This window comes from Dendrobates tinctorius, unplaced genomic scaffold (genome assembly GCF_039654945.1).
Source record: "Dendrobates tinctorius isolate UK_male_01 unplaced genomic scaffold, ASM3965494v1 ptg000181l, whole genome shotgun sequence".
In the NCBI taxonomy this organism is placed as follows: Eukaryota; Metazoa; Chordata; class Amphibia; order Anura; family Dendrobatidae; genus Dendrobates; species Dendrobates tinctorius.
The window spans coordinates 8140213-8168162 of record NW_027361848.1 but is presented as its reverse complement, the minus strand read 5'-3'; the positions used below and the strand labels follow the sequence as shown (position 1 = coordinate 8168162).

Sequence of the window (27950 nt, the reverse complement as noted above, 5' to 3'; positions counted from 1 at the left end):
ATGGTGCTGTATGCACTGTAAGGCTGCTCCTGCCTTTCTCCCTGCCTACAGTCCTCTACAGTACTCCTCCGTCCTGGTAGTTCTGAAAGAACTTTTGTGTTATATGTGAGGAATCTTGAGGTCCTACACTGACTAACAGTCCCTAGATCTGCTCTATGTCTCCAACTCGCCCTGCACTAGCTCAGATCGTCACAGGAATGTGCCCAAAATGGCAGGGGCAGGGTTTATATACAGCCTTGCCTGTGATACATGACATAGGCATCACGATGGACAGCAGCCAATCATAGTAGTGCTCTTCACAGTTTTCTCACCTAACAAACTAGCCTGTCTCTGAAAATTAACATATTCTGTATTCTGCGAGTCCCGAATACAGTATATAGGAGTCCTAGACTCGCTAAGACTCGCTGCTGACAGCGGGACACAAAATCGCTAAGAAACTAGGATTGCTTGTATTAAACTCTGAAAAAACTAGGATTGCCATTGATTTGCATTGGACTCGTTACTGTGCGAGTAATCGCTTGGAAACTCGCAGAGTACCGACTCCTGCGAGTCCCCTACTACTCGCAGAGTAACGAGTCCTAACGAGTAGATTCGCCCATCCCTACTCAGTATGGATTTGACCGTAATACAAAATGTCTAACAAAGGTACTGTATCACAAGATAGGAGGTGTATATAGTATAGGGTAAAATTTTTATCTCCGTATATATTGAAGAAGTAAACCACATACGCTCACTCAGTATGGATTATACCATAATAAAAAATTTAGAACAAAGGTACTGTATCAGCAGATACCAGGTGTATATAGTATAAGTGAAAATGTAAATCTCTCTATATATTTCCGGAGTCACATACAGATAGTCAGCATGTATTTCCCCGTAATACCAGCTGGTACACAGTAGTGTGTGAGGAGCGTACAGCTCTATACGGTGTGGGAAATAATGAACGTTCGTTCACTGTGCAGGAAAAAAGGATAAAAGTAGGAGTGCTATGTAAAAAGCAGTCTGCACAGCAGTGTACACACAGCAATACTGTTATAAAGCAGGCTAATAATCAGCGCTGCCGCACACAAGAAAATCCTCCCATTTCACTGCACACTATCTGTACACAACAATTGCGTTCAGCAGAAGCACGTAAGAACTTCTGTTTACAGGCCTAAGTGTCTCCCTAATGATAAACAGCGTCAGCAACCTCTCCCTACTGTAAAGATGGGCAGAAGAAAAATGGTGGTCGGCGGTGAGGGCTTTTATACACACTCTGAATATACTGTATTTCAGGAGTCACCCTCAGATGCTCACTCAGTCAGTATGGATTTAACCGGAATCCAAAATGTGGAAAAAAGGTACTGTATCAGCAGATACCAGGTGTATCCAATCTAGGGGTAATTGTAAATCTCAGTCTATATTTCCGGAGTCAGACAAAGACACTCACAGGCTCAGTATGGATAAGACAAGAATATAAAAAGTCGAAAAAGGGTAATGTATTACAAGTGGACAGCTGCATACAGTGTTGGGGTAATTTTAAATTTCCTTATATTTTACTAGAGTCAGACACAAACTCTCACAGGCTCAGTATGGATTACACTAGAATATAAAAAGTAGAAAAAGGGAAATTTATACGAAGAGTACACCATTATACAGTGTTGGGGTACTTTTAAATCTTCGTATATATTTCAGTCTCAGTAAGCCAGTCCAGACTCTCCGCTACAGGAAACTAGATGGATACAAGTACAGACAGGAAGTTGAGTGATTGAAGAAATTTGGGAATTACTAATCATGGGAAAACCTCCCGGGAGAATTTACAGAATCGATGCTGACCCTCAATTACTTTGTCTGTGGAGACAGCGAAAACGGTTCTTTGTGAAGAAAGGGTTGCTGTATCGCAGTAGCGTGGATCCCATCACCGTTACTCGTCTCCATCAAATTGTGATCACAGGGAGAGATGTAGACATGGTCCCCACTGCCTATCAAGATCTGTCTGGTCACTTTGGAGTGCAAAAGATAGAAGCCACAGGCCGTAAGCAATTCTATTGGATTGGCATGAGAGGAGACATTGAAAAATGGTGGCAGGAATGTCACACGTCTGTGACTAGGAAAACTGTGAAAGCTGATGGTGAGTCGACGACTATTACAAATGGTAGCCATTGATCATCTGAAGGTAGAGCCCAGCAGGACAGGCCATATCTACATTTTAACCATCATCGATCAGTTCACCAAATTTGTAGTGGCCGTCCCTGTGAAGGATTTAACTACCCAAACTACACAGCGGTGGAGCAGGGAGAGGTAAGTATTGCAAGTGATGGGGCCCTGAGCAAGCGGGGGGGGCCCACTTGTGGGCGGCGGTACTGGCACAGGGCCCCTCATAGTACGCCGGTGTGTCTGACGGTGAGTAGGCCCCCCACCGTCATAGACACTTTATTGTACTAGGAGGGGCCCTGTGCCAGTTCCTTCACCCAAGAGTGGGCCCACCCACCTGTTCAGGACAACGGCACTTGCCCGTGTGCGCCAGATGGTGACCCCAGCCCGGGGGGGGGCAGCCCAGTTAGGGAGGTTGAAAAAATGGCATAAGTTGATGTATAGACTGGACATTCAGCAGCTGCAAATGGAGGAATTGGAGAAGTCCGAGGAAGAGGAGGACAAAAGCGAGCCATTTTTCTGTCAACCTATGTGTCATCAGGGGAAGGTGGGACAAAATCCTTTGAAACCCATGCATGGTTCATTTTAATGAAGGCTAGATCATCAACATTTTGGGTCGACGGACAGGTCCTTTTTTCTTTTAGGATTGATCCAGCAGCACTGTAGACTCTTTCAGATAGTACACTACCAGCAGGGCAAGCGAGCTCCAGTAAGGCATATTGTGCCAATTCAGGCAAGGTGTACAGTTTACAGGCCCAATAGTCAAAGGGGAATGACCTGTGAGGGAGAACATCAATATGGGAGGAAAAGTAGTTTGTAACCATAGTTGACAACTGCAGTCTCTTGTCACTTGCAATCGATTCAGTATTACCAGTCGTGTGAGCGGTACTTGAGAAATCAGTCCACAACGTCATCATGAAACCCCTGTCTCCAATGCCACTTCGGCTGTGTGCACCACAAACACCTCTTCCATTTTGCCCACAAGGCTCGTGGGAGAAACAGCACCGCTGCTGTGTGCTGGGAATGCCTCAAACAAACGGTTTACCAGAGTTGCTTGTTTGTTAGCCAATATTATCTCTAGGTTCTCCTGTGGCATGATGTTCTGTAATTTGCCTTTATAGCGTGGATCCAGGATGCTGGCCAACCAGTAGTCGTCATGACAATGCGGCGGTCCCTTTTTAGGATCCGCAAGGCATAATCACACATGTGGGCCAATGTTCCAGGTGTCAATGATGCACTGCCAGTGGTGGGTGGAGGAGCACTTTCTGGCAAATCCACATCCCTCCAGACACGCACAAACCCTGTACCTGACCTTGGCATGCCAACATTTTCTCTTGCCCCTGAGAAGCATCCTCCTCCCCAAAATAATCATCCCCCTCATCCTCCTCCTCTTCTTCCTCCACCTCATCCAGGTCAGTTGCCCTCGCTGACAATGGCTGACTGTCATCAAGGCTTCCCTCCTCCTCCTCTGCTGCAGAGGCCTGATCCTTAATGTGCGTCAAAGTTTGCATGAGCAGACGCATAAGTGGGATGCTCCTGCTTATGATGGCATTGTCTGCGCTTACCAGCCGTGTGCATTCCTCAAAACACTTAAAGACTTAGAGGTCTTTCAGCTTTGACCACTGCACACCTGACAACTCCATGTCTGCTCTCAAACTGCCTGCCCATGTATCCTCCCACAAATGCATTACAGCCTGCCTCTGTTCGCACAGCCTCTCAACCATGTGCATGGTGGAGATCCACCTTGTTGCAACGTCTATGATTAGGCGGTGCTTGGGGAGGTGGAGCGATCACTGCAGCTTCTGCATACGAGTGGAGTGTACGGCCGAGCGATGGATGTGCTAGCACAGTCTTCGCACCTTATGGAGCAGGGATGTTAACTCCGGATAATTATTTAGGAAGCACTGCACCACCAGGTTCAAGGTGTGAGCCTGGCACGGTATGTGTCTGAGCTTTGCACGGGCTATGGCTGCCACAAAATTCTGGCCGTTATCACTGACTACCTTGCCTGGCTAAAGATGTAGACTGCCCAGCCATGACTCAGTTTGTCGCTGCAAGTAGTCGGCCAGTACCTCCGCAGTGTGTCTGTTGTCACCCAAAGACATCATCTTTAAAACAGCCTGCTGCCGCTTACCACTAGCTGTTCGATAGTGGGATACCTCGTGTGCAACACTGGCAGCTGCGGATGGAGTGCTCGTGTGACTGTGCTCTGTCGACGAGCTTTCATTTCTGGAGGAGGAGGAGGGTCGAACGCCTACAGCCAACTGTTTCCTATACCGTGGGCTAGGCAGCACTGTTCCACCGCCGCTATCCCCTGTGGAGCCTGCATCCACCACATTAACCCAGTGTGCAGTGATGGACACGTAACGGCCCTGGCCATGCCTACTGGCCCATGCATCTGTTGTGAGGAGCACCTTTCCACTCACTGATTGTTTGAGAGCATGGACAATGCGGTCTTTCACATGCAGGTGGAGGGCAGGGATGGCTTTTCGAGAAAAGAAGTGCCGACTGGGTAGGTCATAGCGTGGGACAGCATAGGCCATGAGCTCTCGGAACGCTTCGCTTTCAACTAAACGGAAGGGCATCATCTCTAATGAGATCAGTTTGGCAATGTAGGCGTTCAAAGCCAGTGTACGCAGATGAGAGGATGAGTACTTTCTTGTCCTACTCAGAGTGTCTGGTAGGGTGAGCTGGACTTGAGAGCTGTATATGGGGGAACTAGCAGTGGACATGACGGACTGAGAGGGGGTTGGTGATGGTGATGGTGGTGATGGCCTAGATTGTCTTTCATTGCAAAAACATTGTGATTCCCTGACTGCTTTGGCCTTGTGACGACACCTCAGCATTTGTTGCTGGTGGTGTGGTTACCGGTGGGTTTACAGTGGGGGAAGCGATGGAGCGTTGCTGGCTACCTTCAGTCGGAGCAGGTGCACATGTGCTACCTGAGGTTTTGTAGTCCGTCCATGCTTGCACGGTGGTTAAATGTCTAAGCATGCAACTGGTATTCAAATTTCGGAGATTTTTCCCTCGGCTAAAGGTCCTTCCACACTTCTTACAGATAACCTTTGCCTCATCAATAGGATTTTGGACAAAAAAATGCCACACTGCAATCTTCCTACTATGGTACAAATTTTCAGGGCTTGCATGCTGTGCTAATTTGACCCTCTGGCTAAGCTGTCCTGCAACTCTTTTGCTTTTTTTTACCACGTTTTGGGACAGCTACGGGCCTGCCAGATAACTGCTGCTGTGATGTCGATGCCTGCTGCAGATCCTTCTCCTTTTCTGAGCTATTGCCAGTGGCACCCTCTTCCCCGAATGGATGCCAATCCGGGTCAACAACTGGGTCATCCATCACCTCCTCTTCAATTTCATCTGCACCTTCCTCTGTGTCACCGTGTAAGGTGGTATAGTATGCGGGAAGGGGCACCTGAGTTTCATCAGGGTCTGATTCTGGCTCAGTAGACTGCAAGGGAAATGTATTGCTCTGGATCAATGTACCAGCAGAATCATCTAGCAGTGGCTGTGCATCAGTGCACTCCATGTCAGATTCATCTTGGACTGGGGAATTCAGGATTTGACTTGATAACCCAGGCATGGTATGTGAAAAAAGCTCCATGGAGTAATCTGAAGTGTGTGCAGCGGCATCCTTCACTTTTGGTGGGGGTGAAGGACACAAGGAAAGGTGTTGTTCCTGACCAGAAGCCTGCACTGACGACTCAGTGCTTGCAGTTTTTGAAACTTCAGAAGAGGAGGCAATAGAGCTGGAGGCTGTTTCAGCAATGTAAGCCAAAACCTGTTCCTGATGCTCCGGCTTTAAAAGCGGTTTACCTACTCCCAGAAATGTGAACCTTACAGGCTTTCTTGTGCCAGATGATGCCGCAGGCTCAACACCTCCTGCCTTAGCTGCTATTGTGCTTTTGGCATAACCAGCAGATGCCCACCACCACCACCAGTACCAGCTGTGCCCCCCCACCCACGTACGCGGCCTCTTCCACCATACTTCCTCATGTTTGGGAAAATGTACCAAAAATATCAGCAGATATATGGTACTGTATGAGGAGCGTACAGCTGTATAAGGTGTATGGAAAAAATTATATCTCCATATATATTTCCTTAGTCACAGATGCTCTCCCAGTACGTATTTCATTGTAATCCAACCAGCAGATATACGGCACTGTATCAGAAGTGTACAGCTGTATACGTTTTTGGGGAAAATGTCAATCTCCGTATATTTGTTTCCGGAGTCACACACAGACGCTCCCCCAGTATGTATTTGACCGTAATCCAACCAGCAGATACACGGTACTGTATCAGAAGCGGACGGCTCTATACGGTGTATTTACTGTATGTAAAAATGAAAATCTCTGTCTAGTTTTTTACGGAGTTACACACAGATAGCAAGTATTTGTCCGTGATAGCAGCCGGTACACGGTAGTGTGTGAGGAGCGTACAGCTCTATACGGTGTATGTATGGAAAAATGAAAACCGCCGTATATTTTTTTCCGTAGTCACACACAGATGCTGTCTCAGTATGGATTTTAACGTAATCTAAACCGCAGATTTATCAGAAGCAGACTGCTCTATACGGTGTATGTATGGAAAAATGGAAATCTCCGTATATGTATTTCCGGAGTTTCACACACACACACACACACACACACACACACACACACACACACACACACACACATGCTGTCTCTGTATAGATTTGACCGTAATCCAAACAGCAGATATACGATACTGTTTGAGAAGTGGACAGCTGTATACGGTGTATGTATGGAAAAATGTAAATCTCCGTCTATTTTTTTCTGGAGTCACACACAGATAGCATGTATTTGTCCGTGATACCAGCTGGTACACGGTAGTGTGTGAGGAGCGTACACCTCTATACGGTGTGTGAAAAAATGAACACTCGGTATCTGTGCAGAAAAAAAGAATAAAAGTAGGAGTGCTTTGAAAAAAGCAGTCTGCACAGCAGTGTGCACACAGCAATGCAGCTATCAGGTAGCCTAATAAGGCAGCCTAATAACCACCAGCGCTGCTGCACACAAAAAAATCCTCCCTTGTCACTGCACACTAACTGTACAGTGAAAATCGCTATCAACAGAAGCACAGATTTTTTTTTCTTTCCTGCCTAACACTCTCCCTATTGAGAATGAGCGGCAGCAACCTCTCCCTGTGCTAAGATCGGCAGAAGTAAAATGGCGAACGGCGGTCATGGCTTTTATAGCCACTGTGACGCCACACAAAGCAAGCCAATCACTTGAATGCCCTTTTCTAAGATGGTGGTGGCCGCTGCCCATGTCATCACGTTGCCCACAGTGTGCATCCTTGATCATTGGCTGAGAAAAGGCACTGGAAGCATTATGTGAAACGCAATTTTGGCGCTAGGGTCGGCGACCGCATGGCCGACCTCACACTATGGTCGGGTTTCGATCGGCAAAACCCGACTTTAGCGAAAGTCGGCGACTTTTGAATTTGACCGACCCGTTTCGCTCAACTCTACTTGAAATATAACACTTTTTTATTTCAAAGTACAAAATTAAAGGAATAGTATGATTGAAAAGTCTGAGTGCATACACTTTTGTATATTTTGTATATTTTAATATACAAAGGTAAAGTACATATAGGGATTAAATACATCTAATGATTAAGTATATATAAAGATTAACTACATACAGTATACTTACATCATCACCAAGAGGCTTTTAAACATCATCTGTCTGGAATATCAGAGAAGCAACACCAAGACAGAGAACCCCTGGGAGATTCAATACACTGCATGGGCGTCCCCAATTATGCAGGTATGAACACACTGTACATGTACAGGTACCCCAGTTTTGGCATTTGTCTTTGTCACGTTTCTCTGGTCTTTTATAGTGATTTACACTATGTAGTAACTCAAGTTTCTTCCAACCCTTCAAGTGGCCAGCTTTCGAGGTCAGCTGAAACTGAGATATCATGTAGTCGTCAGACGAAGGGCCATAAACCCTTAGAATATAAAAGCTACAAGGATTTAGATAAAACAATAGACAGAGGTTAAGTAAACAGTAGTGTTGAGCTTTCCGATACCGTAAGTATCGGGTATCGGCCGATATTAGCTGTATCGGAATTCCGATACTGACTTCCGATACTTTTTTCGTATCGGATACCGGAATCGGAAGTTCCCATAAAGCTATCAGCCTGCTCGATTTGATTCAGCCGATGGGAATCCTCAGAAGTGTGGGCACATCCTGTTAGGCATGTTAACTATTGGCATGACTGTGATTGGCTGCTGAAATGACGTCATCATGATGCGCGGTCTGTGCGCATCATGATGCGCGGTCTGTGCCGACTGCGGGGGGTCTGTGCCGACTGCCGGTGGTCTGTACGGGCCTCTCGGGGGGCCTGTGCTGGCTGCCGGTGGTCTGTACGGGCCTGCCGGGGGCCTGTGCCGGCTGCCGGTGGTCTGTACGGGCCAGCCAGGTGCCTGTGCCGGCTGCCGGTGGTCTGTGCGGGCCTGCCGGGGGTCTTGTGTGTGCAGGCATCATCTGATGGGGCTACACTGACAGTGATTGACACATTAGCCAATGATGGGACAGTAGTAGTCCCATCATCCGGCTAATGTGTTGAATGTAAAAAAAAAAAAAAAACATACTACATACATACTACATACATACTACATTCATACTACATTCATACAGCATACATACATACTACATACATGCCACATATATACTACATTCATACAACATACATATATACTACATACATGCTACATATATACTACGTTCATACAACATACATATATACTACATACATGCTACATATATACTACATTCATACAACATACATACATACTACATACATGCTACATACATACTACATTCATACAAAATACATACTACATACATGCTACATATATACTACATTCATACAACATACATGCTACATACATACTACATTCATACAACATACATACTACATACATGCTACATATATACTACATTCATACAACATACATACTACATACATGCTACATATATACTACATTCATACAACATACATTCATACAACATACATACATACTACATACATGCTAAATACATACTACATTCATACATACATACTACATACATGCTACATATATACTGCATTCATACAACATACATACATACTACATACATACTACATATATACTACATACATACTACATTCATACAGCATACATACATATACTACATATATGCTACATATATACTACATTCATGCAACATACATACATACATACTACATATATACTACACTCATACAACATACTACATACATGCTACATATATACTACATTCATACATACATACTACATACATGCTACATATATACTACATTCATACAACATACATACTAGATACATGCTACATATATACTACATTCATACAACATACATACTACATACATGATACATATATACTACATTCATACAACATACATACGTACTACATACATGCTACATATATATACTACATTCATGCTACATACATACAGACATGCTACATATATACTAAATTCATACAACATACATACAGACACACTACATATATACTACATACATACTACATACATCATATATACTACATTCATACATCATACATACATACTACATACATGCTACATATATACTACATTCATACAACATACATATATACTACATACATGCTACATATATACTACATTCATACAACATACATACATACTACATACATGCTACATACAGTATATACTACATTCATACATACATACTACATACATGCTACATATATACTACATTCTTACAACATACTACATTCATACATACATACTACATACATGCTACATATATACTACATTCATACAACATACTAATATACTACATACATGCTACATACATACAACATGCTACAGACATACAACATACATACTACATACATACTACATACAACATACATACATACAATGCATACATACTACATACAATACATTCATACAATACATACATAGACATACAGTACATATAACAGAGTACATACTCACCAATACTTGTCACACTGTTCCCCAAAGCCAGTGTCATCTAAGGAAAAATATGAAAATAACAAACAAGCCATATACTCCCTGATCTGCAGAAATCCACGCATGTCCCACGCCGATCTCCCATGGAGAGCAGCAGCATCAGCTGATGCGACCGCTCTCTAGGGGCTCAAGGAATCCAGTGTCGGGGGTAGGTATCCTTCCGCACTGTATTCCTCCGTCACTGTAAAAAAATAGTCCCTAGTCTCACTTTTGGCATTGCTGTGTGAAAAAGTTCCCACGCAGCATTTGCCATAAAGTGAGACCAGGGACTATTTTTTTACAGTGGCGGAGGAATACAGTGTGGAAGGATACCTACCTCCCGACACAGGATTCCTGAGCCCCGTAGAGAGCGGTCGCATCTGCTGATGCTGATGCTCTCCACGGGAGATCGGCGTGGGACACTCACTTGTGGATTTCTGCGGATCAGGGAGTATTTGGTGGTTTGTTATTTTCATATTTTTCCTTAGATGACACTGGCTTCGGGGATCAAAGTGACAAGTATTGGTGAGTATGTACTCTGTGTTATATGTACTGTAAGTCTATATGCATGTATTGTATGAATGTATTGTATGCAGTATGTATGTTGTATGTCTGTAGCACGTTGTATGTATGTAGTATATATGTATGTTGTATGAATGTAGCATATATGTAGCATGTATGTAGTATATATGTATGTATGTTGTATGAATGTAGTATATATGTGGCATGTATGTAGTATGTATGTATGCTGTATGAATGTAGTATATATGTAGTATGTATGTACTATGTATGTTGTATGTAGTATGTATGTTGTATGAATGTAGTATACATGAAGCATGTATGTAGTATGTATGTATGTTGTATGAATGTAGTATATATGTATGTTGTATGTAGTATATATGTAGTATGTAGTATATATGTATGTTGTATGAATGTAGTATATATGTAGCATGTATGTAGTATGTATGTTGTATGTAGTATGTATGTTGTATGAATGTAGTATATATGTAGCATGTATGTAGTATGTAGTATATATGTATGTTGTATATATGTAGCATGTATGTATGTATGTTGTATGAATGTTGTATACATGTAGTATGTATGTAGCATGTATATATGTAGTATGTATGTAGTATGTATGTAGTATATATGTATGTTGTATGAATGTAGTATATATGTAGTATGTATGTAGTATGTATGTATGCTGTATGAATGTAGTATATATGTAGCATGTATGCAGTATGTAGTATATATGCATTTTGTGTATATATATAGCATGTATGTATGTATGTTGTATGTATATATGTAGTATGTATGTAGTATATATGTATGTTGTATGAATGTAATATATATGTAGCATGTATGTAGTATGTATGTAGTATGTTTTTTTTTTTTATATTCAACACATTAGCCGGATGATGGGACTACTACTGTCCCATCATTGGCTAATGTGTCAATCACTGTCAGTGTAGCAGGCATCGCCCGATGGGACTTGTAGTCCCATCGGACGATGCCTGCACACACACAAGACCCCCGGCAGGCCCATACAGACCACCGACAGCCGGCACAGGCCCCCGGCAGGCCGGCACAGCCCCCCGAGAGGCCCATACAGACCACCGGCAGCCGGCACAGGCCCCCGGCAGGCCCATACAGACCACCGACAACCGGCACAGGCCCCCGGCAGGCCGGCACAGGCCCCCGAGAGGCCCATACAGACCACCGGCAGCTGGCACAGGCCCCTGGCAGGCCCATACAGGCCCCGGCAGGCCGGCACAGGCCCCCGAGAGGCCCATACAGACCACCGACAGCCGGCACAGGCCCCCGGCAGGCCGGCACAGGCCCCCGAGAGGCCCATACAGACCACCGACAGCCGGCACAGGCCCCCGAGAGGCCCATACAGACCACCGACAGCCGGCACAGGCCCCCGGCAGGCCGGCACAGGCCACCTGAGAGGTCCATACAGATCACCGACAGCCACACAGGCCCCCGAAAGGCCGGCACAGGCCCCCGAGAGGCCCGTACAGACCACCGAGAGGCCCGTACAGACCCTGCCCGCACACACAGACACGCACAGTGTCTGCCCACACACCGCCCACACTCTTCCCCCTCCCGAACAGGCTGTACAAGGCAAGAAAGGGTTTTTTTCAATACCGATATTTCTGTCCCATTGACTTGAATGGGACTTCCGGGTGTCATGATCCCAGTGCAGGTTTTTGAGCTGCACACCGGGGGTTAATGTCTGGAGCTCTGTGCAGGTTTTGACCTGCACACTTGGGGTTAATGATTGTGGCCTCTTTCTGGTTCTGGGAGAGCTTCATAAACCTCTGGGTAGCTTCAATCCCTGCCAGTTATACTTTTGCCTTTGGCCTAGTGTGCTGACCCCCGTGTGCCTGTTTGTTGCTATAGCTTGTTTATATGGTTCTGACCCGGCTCTGTTTCCCATTGTGAGTTTGCCTGTTGTTTTTGTACTGCGTTATTATCTGTGTATGACTCATTGCCTGTGACCTGACTACTCTCTGCTCGCCCCTCTTGTACCTTGCAGCTATCTGTGCATGACTCATTGCCTGTGACCTGACTACTCTCTGCTCGCCCCTCTGGTACCTTGCAGCTATCTCTGTGTGTGACTCATTGGCTACGTCCTGACTATTCTCCCTGTCTATGCCCCTTGGTAACTTTGTCTCGCAGTTACTCTGCTAGGAATTGTCTTGCAGCTCCTAGCTCCGTGGAGTTTAGGCCACGCCTCTATCAGTCACGTGCTTCAGGTCCTGCGGCTCTGAAGTACGCATCTATTCGGTTGCTGCCCGCTCCACAGGTAGCTTTGAGCACGCTTTCGCTTTACTCAGGGCACGCGCACTGGCTCAGGGAGCAAGTTCAGTGCGGTGTCTCTGACATTATAACTGGCCCACAATTTTTTTTTCTCTCCTCACTTCTGCAGCATGGACCCAATGTGTGCTTTATCTGAGCAGGTGAAAAGCTTGACTCAGTCACTGCAGAAGCTTAGTTTGGAACACCAAGCTCTGGCCCAGTCCCAACGGCGGGTTGAGGACTCAGTTCAGGGGGTACTTTCTGCTGGCTTCCAGCAGGTGGGGAATAGAGATGTCATTTTAGTCCCACCTGAATCCCTGGTTAAGTTAACAGATATATTTTCTGGTAACAAGGATGATTTCAGGGCATTTAAGGAGGGCTGTAAGCTTTTTTTTTTTTCTTTGAGACCCCGCTCCTCTGGGGATGAGAAACAGACGGTGGGGGTGGTGATGTCCCTGCTTAGGGGGTCCCCACAAGCCTGGGCATTCTAGCTTTCCTCTTCTGCCCGAGAGAATGTCTGTGGATGCATTTTTTTAAGCCTTAGGGTTTATTTATGATGAGCCTGATAGAGTGCGGTTGGCTGAGGACAAAGTGATGAGTGTCTGTCAGGGGGAGCACTCGGCCGAATGTTTCTGTACTGAATTCAGACGTTGGGCAGCGGAGATTTCCTGGTGTGACGCCGCCCTGCGGGGGCTGTTCCACAGAGGCCTGTGTGAACGTCTGAAGGATGCTTTGGCACTTCATCCTCCGCCTGACTCCCTGGAGGATGCCATGGTCCAAGCGGTTCGCATGGATCGCAGGCTGCGGGCTAGAGGCATTATGCAACGGGAAACGCCCTTATTCTTCAGTGGAAATGAGACCCAGACTCTTCCTATGGCTATGGAGGTGAACGCTGTCACCTGTGAGGGAAAGGAAAGAAGACGCCGCTGGGAAAAGCAGTTGTGCTTCTATTGTGGGAAATCTGGACATTGGAAGAAGGACTGCCCCTTCTGTCCATCATCCTCCAAGATGGCGGGAAACGACTAGGTCTGGGTAGTAATCGAGGAGGCTACCCAGACCTTCAGGTACAATTTTCCTCATGTGCAAAAATGGTGCTGCAGGTGGAACTGGAACTTGGTTATGGTCCTGTTCAGACTACTGCTTTTAATGACTGCGGTTCGGCTGTGAACCTGATTGATACCAAGGTTATGACTCTTTATAAGATAGGGACAGTCAGGCTTCACGATCCTGTTAAACTTGTGGCAATTGACTCATCTCCTCTTACCCAAGACGGTATCTGTTGCAGGTCTGAACTTTTTTCTCTAAAAGTGGGTTCCATTCATGTGGAGAAACTAAGTTGTCTGGTGGTAGATAACTTGCCTGCAGGACTGGTACTGGGGATGCCTTGGCTTCAACGCCATAATCCTACCATTGATTGGGTTACAGGGGAAATCACTCAATGGGGATGCAATAGTAAATGTGGTAACCGGGGACATCTTGTTAACGCTGTTAAATCTGTGTCTGTGTTGTCTGTCGATCTGGAAGGTATTCCGGAGTACCTGAAAGATTTCAAAGACGTTTTTTCCGAAAGTGAGGCTGAGGCGCTGCCACCACATAGACCCTATGATTGTGCCATTGATTTAGTACCCGGAGCCAAGTTACCTATGGCTCGATTGTTCAATTTGTCTGGGCCTGAGCGCCAAGCCATGAAGGAGTACATAGCTGAGAGTCTCCGCAAAGGGCATATCAGGCCTTCTGTGTCACCTGTGGCAGCAGGGTTCTTCTTTGTGAAGAAAAAAGATGGTGGTTTGCGGCCGTGCCTCGACTTTCGGGAACTGAACAAGATAACGGTTAGGAACTCTTACCCGCTTCCCCTTATCCCAGACTTATGTAACCAGTTAGCTGGGGCCCAATGGTTCTCCAAGTTAGATCTGCGGGGGGCCTGCAATCTGATAAGGGTTCGGGAAGGGGACGAGTGGAAAAAGGTATTCCTCACATCTGAAGTACTCTTCGAGAACCTGGTAATGCCATTTGGGTTAACTAATGCACCCGCTATTTTCCAAAATTTCATCAATGTTGTGTTTTCTGATCTGATAGGCCGTTTTGTTATTATTTATTTGGATGATATTTTGGTGTATTCCCCGGACAGTCAATCTCACTTGCAACATCTAAAGACTGTTCTCCAGAGACTCAGGGAGAACCAATTGTTCTCCAAATTGGAAAAATGTTCGTTTTTTGTACAGGAGCTGTCTTTTTGGGGTTGATTGTGTCCTGTGAGGGGTTTCGTATGGATCCTAAGAAGGTGCTGGCGATCGCTGAATGGGTTCAGCCTCGAGATCTCAAGGGGCTCCAGCGCTTCTTAGGATTTGCGAACTATTACCGGAGATTCATTAAAGGTTTCTCACAAGTGGTTAAACCACTCACGGATCTTACCCAGAAGGGAGCTGATGTAAAAAATTGATCTGTACTCGCTAAGGAATCCTTCTCAGCAATTAAGAAGTGTTTCATGTCTGCCCCGGTGTTGGTGCAACCTGACCCGTCCAAACCATTCATTGTGGAGGTGGATGCTTCTGAAGTGGGAGTGGGGGCTGTGCTGTCCCAGGGTCCGGCCACCCTTACCAATCTCAAACCCTGTGCCTTCTTCTCCAAGAAGTTCTCTTCAGCTGAGAAAAACTATGATGTAGGCAATAGAGAACTTCTTGCGGTCAAGCTGGCATTTGAGGAATGGAGGCACTTTTTGGAAGGGGCGGCTCACCCTATCACGGTTGTCACGGATCACAAAAATTTGGCATACCTTGAATCTGCTAAGAGGCTTACTCCTAGACAGGCCCGTTGGTCACTTTTTTTTTCACGATTTCAGTTCTCAATTACTTTTCGACCGGGGTCCAAAAATGTTAAAGCGGATGCCCTGTCCAGAAGTTTTGATCCAGTGCCGCCGTCCTCCATTCTTCCCCCAGGGGTGGTAGTGGCGGGGGTCTCAACTGAGTTGGAACAAGAAATCCTAAGGGCTCAGGCCCTAGCTCCGGCAACCAGACCAAGCGATAAACTGTTTGTTCCAGATTCATTGCGGCCTAGACTTCTGCAGGAGTTTCATGATTCTAGGCTGAGCGCTCATCCAGGTATCACGGCCACTAGAGAGGCAGTAACCAGGGGTTTTTGGTGGCCTTCATTAAGGTCCGATGTCAAGGAATTTGTTTCTGCTTGTGGCATGTGTGCCCGTTCCAAAAGCTCACATAACCGACCGGCTGGGGAACTCATACCTTTACCGGTTCCTGATAGGCCATGGACTCATCTTTCCATGGATTTTATTACCAGCCTTCCACCTTCCAGGAGCAATACCGTGATCTGGGTGGTGGTGGACAGGTTTTCTAAACAGGCCCATTTCATTCCCTTGGCAGCATTACCTTCAGCAGAAACATTGTCAAGGTTGTTTGTGCAGCATGTGGTCCGATTGCATGGGGTACCCCTGAATGTGGTGTCTGACGGAGGTGTGCAGTTTGTGGCCAAATTTTGGAGGGCGTTCTGTATGAAACTGGGCATCTCACTCTCCTTCTTGTCGGCATATCACCCGGAGAGCAATGGTCAGACGGAACACACCAATCAATCCCTGGAACAAATTCTCAGGTGTCTGACCTCCGCCAGACAGGAGGATTGGTGTGATGCGTTACCATTGGCTGAATTCGCTTTTAACAACTGGGTGAGTCAGTCCACCAACATGTCCCCATTCCTGATTAACTATGACTTTAATCCGCATTTTGGCGAGTTTTCTCGGGTGGATTCCGGTTGTCCATGAGCAGAGGGGTCCGTTCAACGGTTAAAGAACCTCTGGGCTGAAGTCAGGCGTAATATCCCTGGGGCCCAGGGGAGATACAAATATTTTGCGGACAAAAAGAGCCTCGGGAGACATGTTCCAGGTGGGAGAGAAGGTTTGGCTCTCCACGCGTAACATCAACTTAAAGGTACCATCAGTTAAGTTGGGACCAAAGTTCATTGGTCCGTACGAGATTATGGAGATAATCAACCCTGTGGCATATAGGTTGCGTCTCCCCGCCTCCTTAAAAATATCTAATGTGTTCCATAAGTCTCTGTTGAAACCAGCAGGATCTGTCAAAGAGAACTCTGAGACTGTTGTTCCTCCAGTGCTGGTGGAGGGTCAATTGGAGTATGAGGTCGGACATATTGTGGACTCTCGGCGGGTACGCCGCTCTTTGCAGTATCTGGTCCACTGGAAGGGATATAGACCAGAAGAGCGCTCATGGGTCCCTGCTCGTTCGGTACATGCAGATCGCCTGGTTCAGGCGTTCCATGCCAAGTACCCGGGGAAGCCTGGGGGTCCAGAGGCCCCCCGTTGAGAGGGGGGTACTGTCATGATCCCAGTGCAGGTTTTTGAGCTGCACACCGGGGGTTAATGTCTGGAGCTCTATGCAGGTTTTGACCTGCACACTTGGGGTTAATGATTGTGGCCTCTTTCTGGTTCTGGGAGAGCTTCATAATCCTCTGGGTAGCTTCAATCCCTGCCAGTTATACTTTTGCCTTTGGCCTAGTGTGCTGACCCCCATGTGCCTGTTTGTTGCTATAGCTTGTTTATATGGTTCTGACCCGGCTCTGTTTCCCATTGTGAGTTTGCCTGTTGTTTTTGTACTGCGTTATTATCTGTGTATGACTCATTGCCTGTGACCTGACTACTCTCTGCTCGCCCCTCTTGTACCTTGCAGCTATCTGTGTATGACTCATTGCCTGTGACCTGACTACTCTCTGCTCGCCCCTCTGGTACCTTGCAGCTATCTCTGTGTGTGACTCATTGGCTACGTCCTGACTATTCTCCCTGTCTATGCCCCTTGGTAACTTTGTCTCGCAGTTATTCTGCTAGGAATTGTCTTGCAGCTCCTAGCTCTGTGGAGTTTAGGCCACGCCTCTAGCAGTCACGTGCTTCAGGTCCTGCGGCTCTGAAGTACGCATCTATTCGGTTGCTGCCCTCTCCACAGGTAGCTTTGAGCACGCTTTCGCTTTACTCAGGGCACGCGCACTGGCTCAGGGAGCAAGTTCAGTGCGGTGTCTCTGACACCGGGATCGGAATCGGCGATACCCGATACTTTTTTTAGATCGGCCGATCCATTCCGATCCGATATTTTTCAGTATCGGGTGGTATCGCTCAACACTAGTAAACAGTAAAGTTTTACAATCACAAACCACTAATATATGTAAGCATCGGAATTTCCCATCCTTTGTGAATTTTAGGGAACAGTCGGTTAAATTGCCAAACTCAACAAACAACTCCCAAGATGGCAGCGCCCACGGAATAAATGTGAAGCTAGTTTTTTAATTCCACTACCTGGTGTTAAAACCACTAAGCAAGATGTCGCGATTAATCGTCAAGAATCTCCCGAATGGGATGAAGGAAGATCGATTCCGAGAGTTGTTTGCTGAGTTTGGCAATTTAACAGACTGCACCCTAAAATTCACAAAGGATGAAAAATTCTGGAAATTTGGCTTCATTGGATTTAGCACAGAAGATGAGGCTAAAACCGCTCTTAGCCACTTCAACAAGAGCTTCATTGACACATCGCGAATATCTGTGGAGCTTTGTAAATCATTTGGTGAGCCCACGAAAAGTAGACCATGGAGTAAGTACTCCCAAAGTAAAAGCAAGGACGTCACAAAAAATGAGGATGGAGCACATGCAAAAACGGAAATGAAAAAGGCACAGAAAGCAAATTTCTGTTTTGGGAGACCTGAAAAAGGACAGTGGCTTCAAGGAATTTCTTAATGTTCTCCAAAGCAGGAGAAAGACAGGTACATGGGCTAATGACACAGTGGTTGAGCCTGTAGAAAAGGTGAAGAGCCGTTCTCAGGACGACTACCTGAACTTTGATTATGAGTCAGAGAAATATTCTGGGGATGAGAATGGTGAGGAAAGCACAGATGAGAAGGTAGCCTTGCAATCAGAGATTTCTGACATGGCCTACCTCAAATCAAAGGTAGTGAGTGAGCCGTCCACTGTATCATCTAGGGCTAAAGAGGAGAAAGCTGCAGACCAGAAGAAAACAGATGCCAAGAGTAAAGTTGTTAGTTCTTCTGAGAAGACAAAACCAGGAAAGAAAGAAAAACAACCTGCTTTGAATGAGCCTACGACACCTTATACAGTCTAACTGAGAGGAGCACCATTCAATGTAACATAACAAAACATCCGAGAGTTTCTTCTACCGCTAAAACCAGCTGCTATTCGAATAGTGTGAAATTCCTATGGAAACAAGACAGGTTATATTTTTGAAGGTATGTGTGTGAGCTGACCTTGCCTCAGAGCTGCCACCATATTCCGGCCATTGTCACACACCACCATGCTTAGCTGTAGGTTCAGCGGTGTCAGCCAAATATCTGACTGCTCCTTCAGCGCTGTCCACAACTCTTCTGCAATGTGTGGTTTATCACCTATGCAGATTAGCTTCATCACAGCCTGTTGCCGCTTGGCTGAGGCAGTGCTGCAGTGCTTCCAGCTTCTGACTGATGTGTTCATTTCAGAGATGGAGGCTGAAGAAGAAGAGGAGGTGCAGGAGCTGAAGACTGTGGGAGCAACCCTGACTGACGTAGGGCCAGCAATCCTCGGCGTGAGAAGGATGTGTTCCATCCCAAGGTCCGACAGGGTGCCGGCTTCCACTATATTAACCCAGTGTGCCGTCAGTGAGATGTACCATCCCTGCTCACCAACACTTGTCCACCTGTCTGTGGTTAGGTGGACTTTACCAGTAACAGCATTGTTGAGGGCACGGGTAATGTTGTGGGACACATGCTGGTGTAAGGCCGGTAAGACACAATGGTAGAAATAGTGGCGACTGGGGACCGAGTACCTTGGGATGGCCGCCGCCATCAAGTTGCGGAAAGCTTCCGTCTCCACAAGCCTAAAAGGCAACATATCGAGCGCAAGCAGACGAGAGATGTGCAAATTAATTAATGTGGCCTCTGGTGCATTGGCTGGGTATTTCTGCGCTCCAATGACTGTGGTATAGGCAACTGAAGGCTGGGACAAGGACGTGGACAGGCTTGATGATGGTGCTGGATGACTGGTGCAGGGCTCGAGGCATCTTCACAGGCACGTGGAACTGGGGATTGGCATGTAGTTTTACTACCCCTGCTGATGCGGGCATGGCAAGTGCTGCAAATGGCCTGTTTTGGGTTATCAGCAGAGTCCTTAAAAAAATTACCAGACTCTGGAAGATCTAACACTTTGAATGACAACTTCCAGACTGTTGGTGTGACGGGGAACGGATGCACGCCTTCTGTCTGCGGCCACCACACTGCTTCTTCCTGCCTGTTTGGGTGATATGCCTCCTTCCCCATGTGTGCTGCTTTGCTTGCTCTGCATGTCTTCTTGCCAGGTTGGGTCAGTACCTATGTCATCCACCACCTCATATTCCACATCCGCACCCTGCTCCTCCTCCTGACTTTCCGGCAATTGTGTCTCATCATCATCCACCTCATGTGATCGTGGCTGCTCAAAGATTTGTGAATCACTACACGGAATATCATCTTGCCCTGCTTCAAGTGGAGCAGGCGAGAGGCACAAATCTACAAATGGATGACTGAACAGCTCTTCTGAGTGTCCGAGTGTGGCATCAGTTGTCTCAGGGCACTCGGCATGGTGGGAGGAAGGAGGAGCAAGGTGAGTAATATCCGGTCCACACTCACGGCTACTCAGACTTGACCATGTGGAAGACATGGTGGTGTTGGTGGCTTAGTGACTTGGAGCATTATCTGCTATCCAACCAACAACCGTTTCACACTGCTCTGGCTTCAATAGTGTTGTGGTGCGGTCCCTTAGAAACTGGGACAGGAATTTCGATCGCGAAGCTGTGGGTCTTTGCTGTGGCCCACTGTATGCTTTGCCATGGCCTCATCCTCTGCATGGACAATCAGCATGATTTCCACTTCCCCGTCCCTTGCCCCTTGCCTTGCCCATTTTAAATGCAGTAATGAAAGAGGTAAAAAACTGCCTACAAATGGATGTCTTTGGAGAACAATTGAATGTGGTAAGTACCGTAGGCCTGCAAAGCGAAGATTTTTCCACCACAGATACACTAGGCCTCTGCCTGAGATAACAGACTGTATTCCTTATTAATTTATATTTTTTGGGATACAAAAGACTGCTTGATATAACAACAGTGACAGGCAGGCGAAAGATCAAACAGTTGTAAACTGGCCAAAGTTTGAGCACGCAAAGATAGTAGCTGGCACCAAGATACCACAACAATGAATGTGTTGGGTTTTTTAAATTTTATTTTGGGCTAAATGCCGCTATGTTCGGCATTATTGGTATCTGAACCTGCGATCCCTACGTTGTACTTACTCCCTAAGATACATAAGAATGCCTCCGTACCACCCGGACAACCGATTGTATCTGGACGGGGCAATTTCCTGGAGAATGTTAATAAATGGATAGATTACCATCTGCAACCTCTTGTGTCCAGCCTTCCTTCCTTCCTCCGTGACACTGGGGATCTTCTGCGCAGGGTCGACGGGCTTTGCCTTGAGAGTGATACTCTTTTAGTTTCAGCAGATGTAGAGTCCCTTTATACTAACCTCAAACATACTGACGGATTGAGAGCCGTGAGATTTTTCTTGAATACATCTGGCCTATCATTAGGCCTAAGGGACCTTCTGCTGGAGCTATTAGAGTTCACTCTCACACACAATTTCTTTGTGTTCAAGGGGTCCTTCTACCTGCAGATCCAGGGTACCGCAATGGGAGCGGCCTTCGCGCCTTCCTATGTGGGCCTATTCCTGGGGCTGTGGGAGAGGGACCTCTTTCTGTCAGATGAGGTTTCGTCAATGGGCGGCGTCCCCTTTTGGACGCGGTACATTGATGATGTCTTCTTCATCTGGCAGGGCACGCCCGTCGACCTTGAGCGGTTGATGACCATTTTGAACAGCAATGACCATAACATCCATTTAACATTTACGTATAGTTCAGAGGCTTTGGATTTTCTAGATGTTACTGTTAGGAGGGACCCTGCCGGGTTTTTACAGACGGACATCTTCAGAAAGACTACGGCTACCAACTCCTTACTTCACGCCACGTCATCTCATCCAGAACATATTATTAAATCTGTCCCAGTTGGACAATTTTTACGATTACGTCGTATTTGTTCGACGGATGAAACTTTCTTCCTTCGTGCAAATGAGCTCTGTCAACACTTCTTAGATCATGGATACAGCCATAGATCACTGAAGCGAACCTTTAATCGTGCCAAACATACTTCTAGACAAGATTTACTGTATAAAACGGGGTCATCTACGGAGTCTAGGGATCGGCAGGTTGTGAGGTTCGTTACCACTTACAACTCCAGATCTAATGCCGTTCGGACGGCTTTACAAAAGGCCTGGCCTATACTCCAGATTGACCCAGTCATTAATAAATTCACCACCGAAAAACCGTCTTTGGTATTTCGACGGACAAAAAATTTAAGAGACCATTTGGTCTCTAGTCACTATTCTGGTGGTTTTAGACCCTCATTCCTGGACTCCTTTACTCTCAGGGCTGGTTGTTCTCCATGTGGTCACTGTGTTGCCTGCCCCAACATATTGCGATGCAATGATTTCACCAACTCGGATGGTGATCAAACTTTCACCATTAAACAACGAATCACATGCACGACAAGATACGTAATTTATTACGCCACTTGTCCGTGTGATCTTATTTATGTTGGCCTTACAACACGCCAACTAAAGGTCCGTGTGCGGGAGCATGTGTTGGGGATCCAGGCGGCACGGGACCACATGGATGACTCCACCCTGAGAACTATTCCCAAGCACTTCAAAGATCATCATAAATGTGACACATCTTTATTTAAAGTGCGTGGCATCGAGGCTCTGAGAATAGATATCAGAGGTGGGGGCCTATCTAAAAGGCTGGGTCAATTGGAAACCAGGTGGATCTGGAAGTTGCAAACGGTTCATCCGAGGGGTCTTAATGAGTGTCTGTCATTTGCTCCATTTTTATGATTATCCTCTCTATCCCCTTTTCTGCTGCTGCCAGTTGGGTGACTCTTTGTGTCTTTGGTTTTAACATTTGTTTTTATTTTAGTTTTAATTGCAGGCACCTGTCTGATGGTTTTCTTGTGGCTTTCCTTGTTGGGTTGGATGGATATCCTACTTGGGAAGATGAAGATATATCTACTCCTCCATTGTTGTATGGAGAATATGGCGGTTTCAAAGGCCTCATTTTTCCCTCATCGCAATACTATGAATGCTGGACTAATTATGCCTCTGTATTTATGTGCCAGTTTAATCTATGGCACATTTTGAATGGATAATTTGGCGGTTTCAAGGCCTCATCTTTTTTTCATCACAATACTATGAATGTTGGTTTAATAATGTCTCTGTATTTATGTGCAAGTTTAATTTATGGCACATTTTCATGGAGAATATGGTGGTGCCCTAGTCCTTATTCTTTCTCCATCTCATTATTATGAATGCTGGACTAATGATGTTGCTGTATCCATATGTAGGTGTATTTTATGGCTCAATATTATGGATGTGTATACTGATGTATATATCGACACGTATACAGCTTTTGTGCGGCTTTATGTATTTAAAATCATGTATTCGATTATATATGATAGGTATGGGCACTGAACACTGGTTACTGTTATTAACTCTGTAATATTATGTGCTCTGCCTCTCATCTTACCGATTATTCTTGCTGCCCAGGTGTAATTTATACACTTAGTTTACATTTACATTTCTTGTTAATGCCCTATTTGCGCTCCCCTATATATTAATTAATTTGTATATCATTGGTGATGCATTACTACATCGTTATATTAGGGTACTTCATTAGTTGTAGCGCTATTCAGCCCGCTTCTATCTTGTAAGGTCCTTTCAGGGACGCTCACTATTCCCCTTCACAGTTCAGGCAGATTTCCTGCCTTTTGCCCATATCCAAGATGGCCACGGCCGTCTTTCCTGTTCCTGTACATGTGTGGGTGGACGCGCTTCCTGTCCTGCCCCCGTCTGCCTGTGGTCTGGCGTCTGACGTCATGGGGCCCCGTGCTGATCAGCGCCAGCCCAGGCAGCGATGGGGGATGTGGGGGGATTGGTCAGCGTCACCCCTCATGATTGGTGCTTGTTTTTACTTCCCCTATTTAACCCCTTAACGACCGCCGATACGCCTTTTAACGGCGGTAATTAAGGGTACTAAAACCACAGCGCCGTTAATTCACGGCGCTGTGATTTAAGTGAATAGCGCCCCCCAGTGTCGGATTTTCTCCGGGGTCTCGGCTGCCAGGGGTAGCCGAGACCCCAGAGAACATGAATCGGTCGGTTTTTACCGACCCCGCTTTTGCGATCGCCGTTATTAACCCTATAACGGCGACCGCAAAAAAAAAAAAAAGCCGCGATTTTACATTTAATTTCTCTCTCCTCTGATGTGATCGCACATCAGAGGAGAGAGAAATAGGGTCCCCGATCCCCCCTTGGTACCTCTCCGTGGCCCTCCGTCCCCTCCCGGTGGTCCCACGTCCCGCCGGCATCCTCCGATGGGCGCTGCCATCTTGAAAATGGCGGGCGCCTGCGCAGTGCGCCCGCCGGGAATCTGCCGGCTCCGGCTGGCAGATTCCATTCATTATTTTGATCACTATGATAAACGATCATAGTGATCAAAATAAAAAAAATAGTACATAACCCCCCCGTTTATCACTCCCTTATATAGGCCAATATAATGGAATAAAGAAAATATTTTTTTTTTCAGTTTTCCATTAGGGTTAGGGTTAGGGTTAGGGTAGGGTAGGGTTAGGGTTGGGCTAGGGTTGGGCTAGGGTTAGGGTTGGGCTAGGGTTAGGGTTAGGGCTCGGGTCACGACTAGGGTTAGAATTAGGGCGAACTAGAATTAGGGTTAGAATTAGGATTAGGGTTGGGATTAGGGTTGGGATTAGGGTTAGGGTTGGGATTAGGGTTAGGGGTGTGTTGGGGTTAGGGTTGGAGCAAGAATTGAGGGGTTTCCACTATTTGCCAACTTTGGGGGTCTAAAAATTGGGGTCTAAAAAATCACTTTTGTGGAAATAAAAAAAGACTTTTTATTTTCACGGCTCTGCATTTATAAACTTTTGTGAAGCGCTTGGGGGTTCAAAGTGCTCACCACACATCTAGATAAGTTCATTAGGGGGTCTATTTTTCCAAAATGGGGTCACTTGTGGGGGGTTTCCACTGTTTAGGCCCATCAGGGGCTCTGCAAGCGCAACATGATGCCCGCAGACCATTCCATCAAAGTCTGCATTCCAAAATGGCACTCCTTCCCTTCCGAGCTCTTCCATGGGTCCAAACAGTGGTTCCCCCCCACATATGGGGTATCGGCGTACTCAGGACAAATCGCATAACAACTGTGCGGGTATGATTTCTCCTGTTACCCTTGTAAAAATAAAAATTTGGGGGCGAAAAGATCATCTTTGTGGAAAAAAATAGATTTCTTATTTTCACGGCTCTACGTTATAAACTTCTGTGAAGCCCTTGGGGGTTCAAAGTGCTCACCACACATCTAGATAAGTTCCTTAATGGGTCTAGTTTCCAAAATGGGGTCACTTGTTGGAGAGGTTTCCACTGTTTAGGCACATTAAGGGCTCTCCGAACGCAACATGGCATCCGATCTCAATTCCAGCCCATTCTGCGTTGAAAAAGTCAAACGGCGCTCCATCCCTTGAGAGCTCTGCCGTGTGCTGAAATAGTGGTTTACCCCCACATATAGGGTATCGGCATATTCAGGAGAAATTGTACAACAAATTTTGTGGTTGATTTTCTCTTTTAACACTTGTGAAAATAAAAAAAATTGGTTCTGAAGTAAATTTTTTGCAAAAAAAAGTTAAATATTAATTTTTTCCTTCCACATTGCTTTAGTTCCTGTGAAGCACTTAAAGGGTTAATAAACTTCTTGAATGTGGTTTTGAGCACCTTGAGGGGTCTAGTGTTTAGAATGGTGCCACTTTTGGTTATTTTCTGTCATGTACACCCCTCAAAATGACTTTAAATATGATGTGGTCCCTAAAAAAATGGTTTTGTAAATTTTGTTGTAAAAATGAGAAATCGCTGGTCAACTTTTAACCCTTATAACTTCCTAACAAAAAAAAATTTTGCTTCCAAAATTGTGCTGATGTAAAGTAGACATGTGGGAAATGTTATTTATTAAGAAATTTGTGTGACACATCTCTCTGATTTGAGGGCATAAAAATTTAAATTTTTAAAATTGCAAAATTTTCAAAATTTTCGCCATATTTCCATTTTTTTCATAAATAAACACAAGACTTATCGAAGAAATTTTACCACTAATATGAAGTACAATATGTCACGAAAAAACAGTCTTAGAATCAGCGGGATCCATTAAAGCGTTCCAGAGTTATAACCTCATAAAGGGACAGTGGTCAGAATTGTAAAAATTGGCCTGGTCATTAAGCTGCAAACTGGCTCTGTCGCTAAGGGGTTAAACCGCAATTAACACCCTATTGACACACCCCCTGAGGAAGGAAGATCATTTCCGAAACGTACGTTGGGGTCAGCTGAGCTTGGGATTCAGTGTCTCTCCCCTCTCCCCTCCTGGTATGTTTACCTTGCTTTTGTGTCTTTGTAATTTCACCCCTGATTATATGGCTGTCCAGCTGGGGATTTTACCCTTTACTGCTTTTCACTGGTCTGCCTGTTATATATTGGGTGTTTATACTTGGACACTTATTTATCTTTACCACCAGGTGTTTACTCACGATAAGGGTCAGAGTGAGGTTTTTGACACTGTATACCCCTTTGCTCTGCTTCTGCTTGTGTCACCCTTTGTCTGTCATTGTTTGTGCTTTTCTACCTGTGTTATCTAATAAAGATTTGTGATTTTATCATACCTTGGACATCTATGCACTGATTTCCTTTTGCTGCTTCTTATTGATTACAGTGTGTCCTACACTGATTTTCCATGGGCTGATTGTGTTGGTTTTCTTTTCATCTGCACCCACATGTAATATATGATGTTATACTGTTTCAGCCTTGTGGTCTGTCATTTTATTTATCAAAGTTTGAGCACGCACAGATAGTAGCTGGCACCAAGATACCACAACAATGAATGTGTTGGGTTTTTTAAATTTTATTTTGGGCTAAATGCTGCTGTATTTAAAAAAGTTAGAGATAGCCCACTAATGAAACAGCCATAAACTGGCTATAGTTTGAGCACGCACAGATATCAGCTGCTACAGAGATACAACAAAAAATGTGCGGCATGTATTCAAATTGCACATGGGGCTAGCTAAATACGGATAATATAGCCCACAGGTGGCAGCAGCAGCACCAGAAAAAAGGAAGGGAATGGACCCTCTTGATGTATGCAATGCTGTATATACACACATACAGTGCCTGCAGGCCTTGCACTGATGTGTATAGAGTGATGTACGATACCCCGCCTGCCTATAGCTGGAACCCATATGCAGTGCCAGTTTTACGCAAAGTGGGGCCCTAGGCAAAGTTTAAAATGGGGCCCCAAATGCTAACATATTGCACATCACACAGAAGCATTTTGATTATATTTACATGCGCTGAGTTCAGGCCGCTAAATGATCGACAAAATTGAAGAAGTCATTCAATACTTGTTTCCTGGCCTCTTTCCACCATCTGAGAATAGCTTAGTTAGTCACCAATAACGGTGTTTCACAGAACCCATGACAGCACCACGGAGAGAGGGGGTCCGCACATCAAGGACAGGAACCTACAGATAAAAAGGCGGCATCTCTCCTCTGCCCCCAGTTGGTTACAGAGCATCAGAGGGTCTCCAGGTTAGTTAACAACAAAAGTATATACATAACATTATAATATTGCATATTATAGAGAAGCACCGTGTCTAACAAACCACTCTATACATATTAACTCGTGCTCACCGCACACGTGAAGGGGGGGAATAAGCGGGTGCTGTCATGGGTTCCTAGAAACACCGTTATCGGTGAGTAACTAAG

At 45.6% G+C, this 27950-nt stretch overlaps 1 protein-coding gene and 1 pseudogene across 2 annotated transcripts in view; one reads left to right on the top strand and one right to left on the bottom strand.

Moving 5' to 3' along the window:
• The window catches only part of THBS2 (thrombospondin 2), a 1059287-nt gene that overhangs the window by 346577 nt on the left and 684760 nt on the right, over nt 1-27950 (bottom strand). The window lies entirely within an intron of this gene.
• On the top strand, nt 18310-23065 carry LOC141054926 (probable RNA-binding protein 19; annotated as a pseudogene).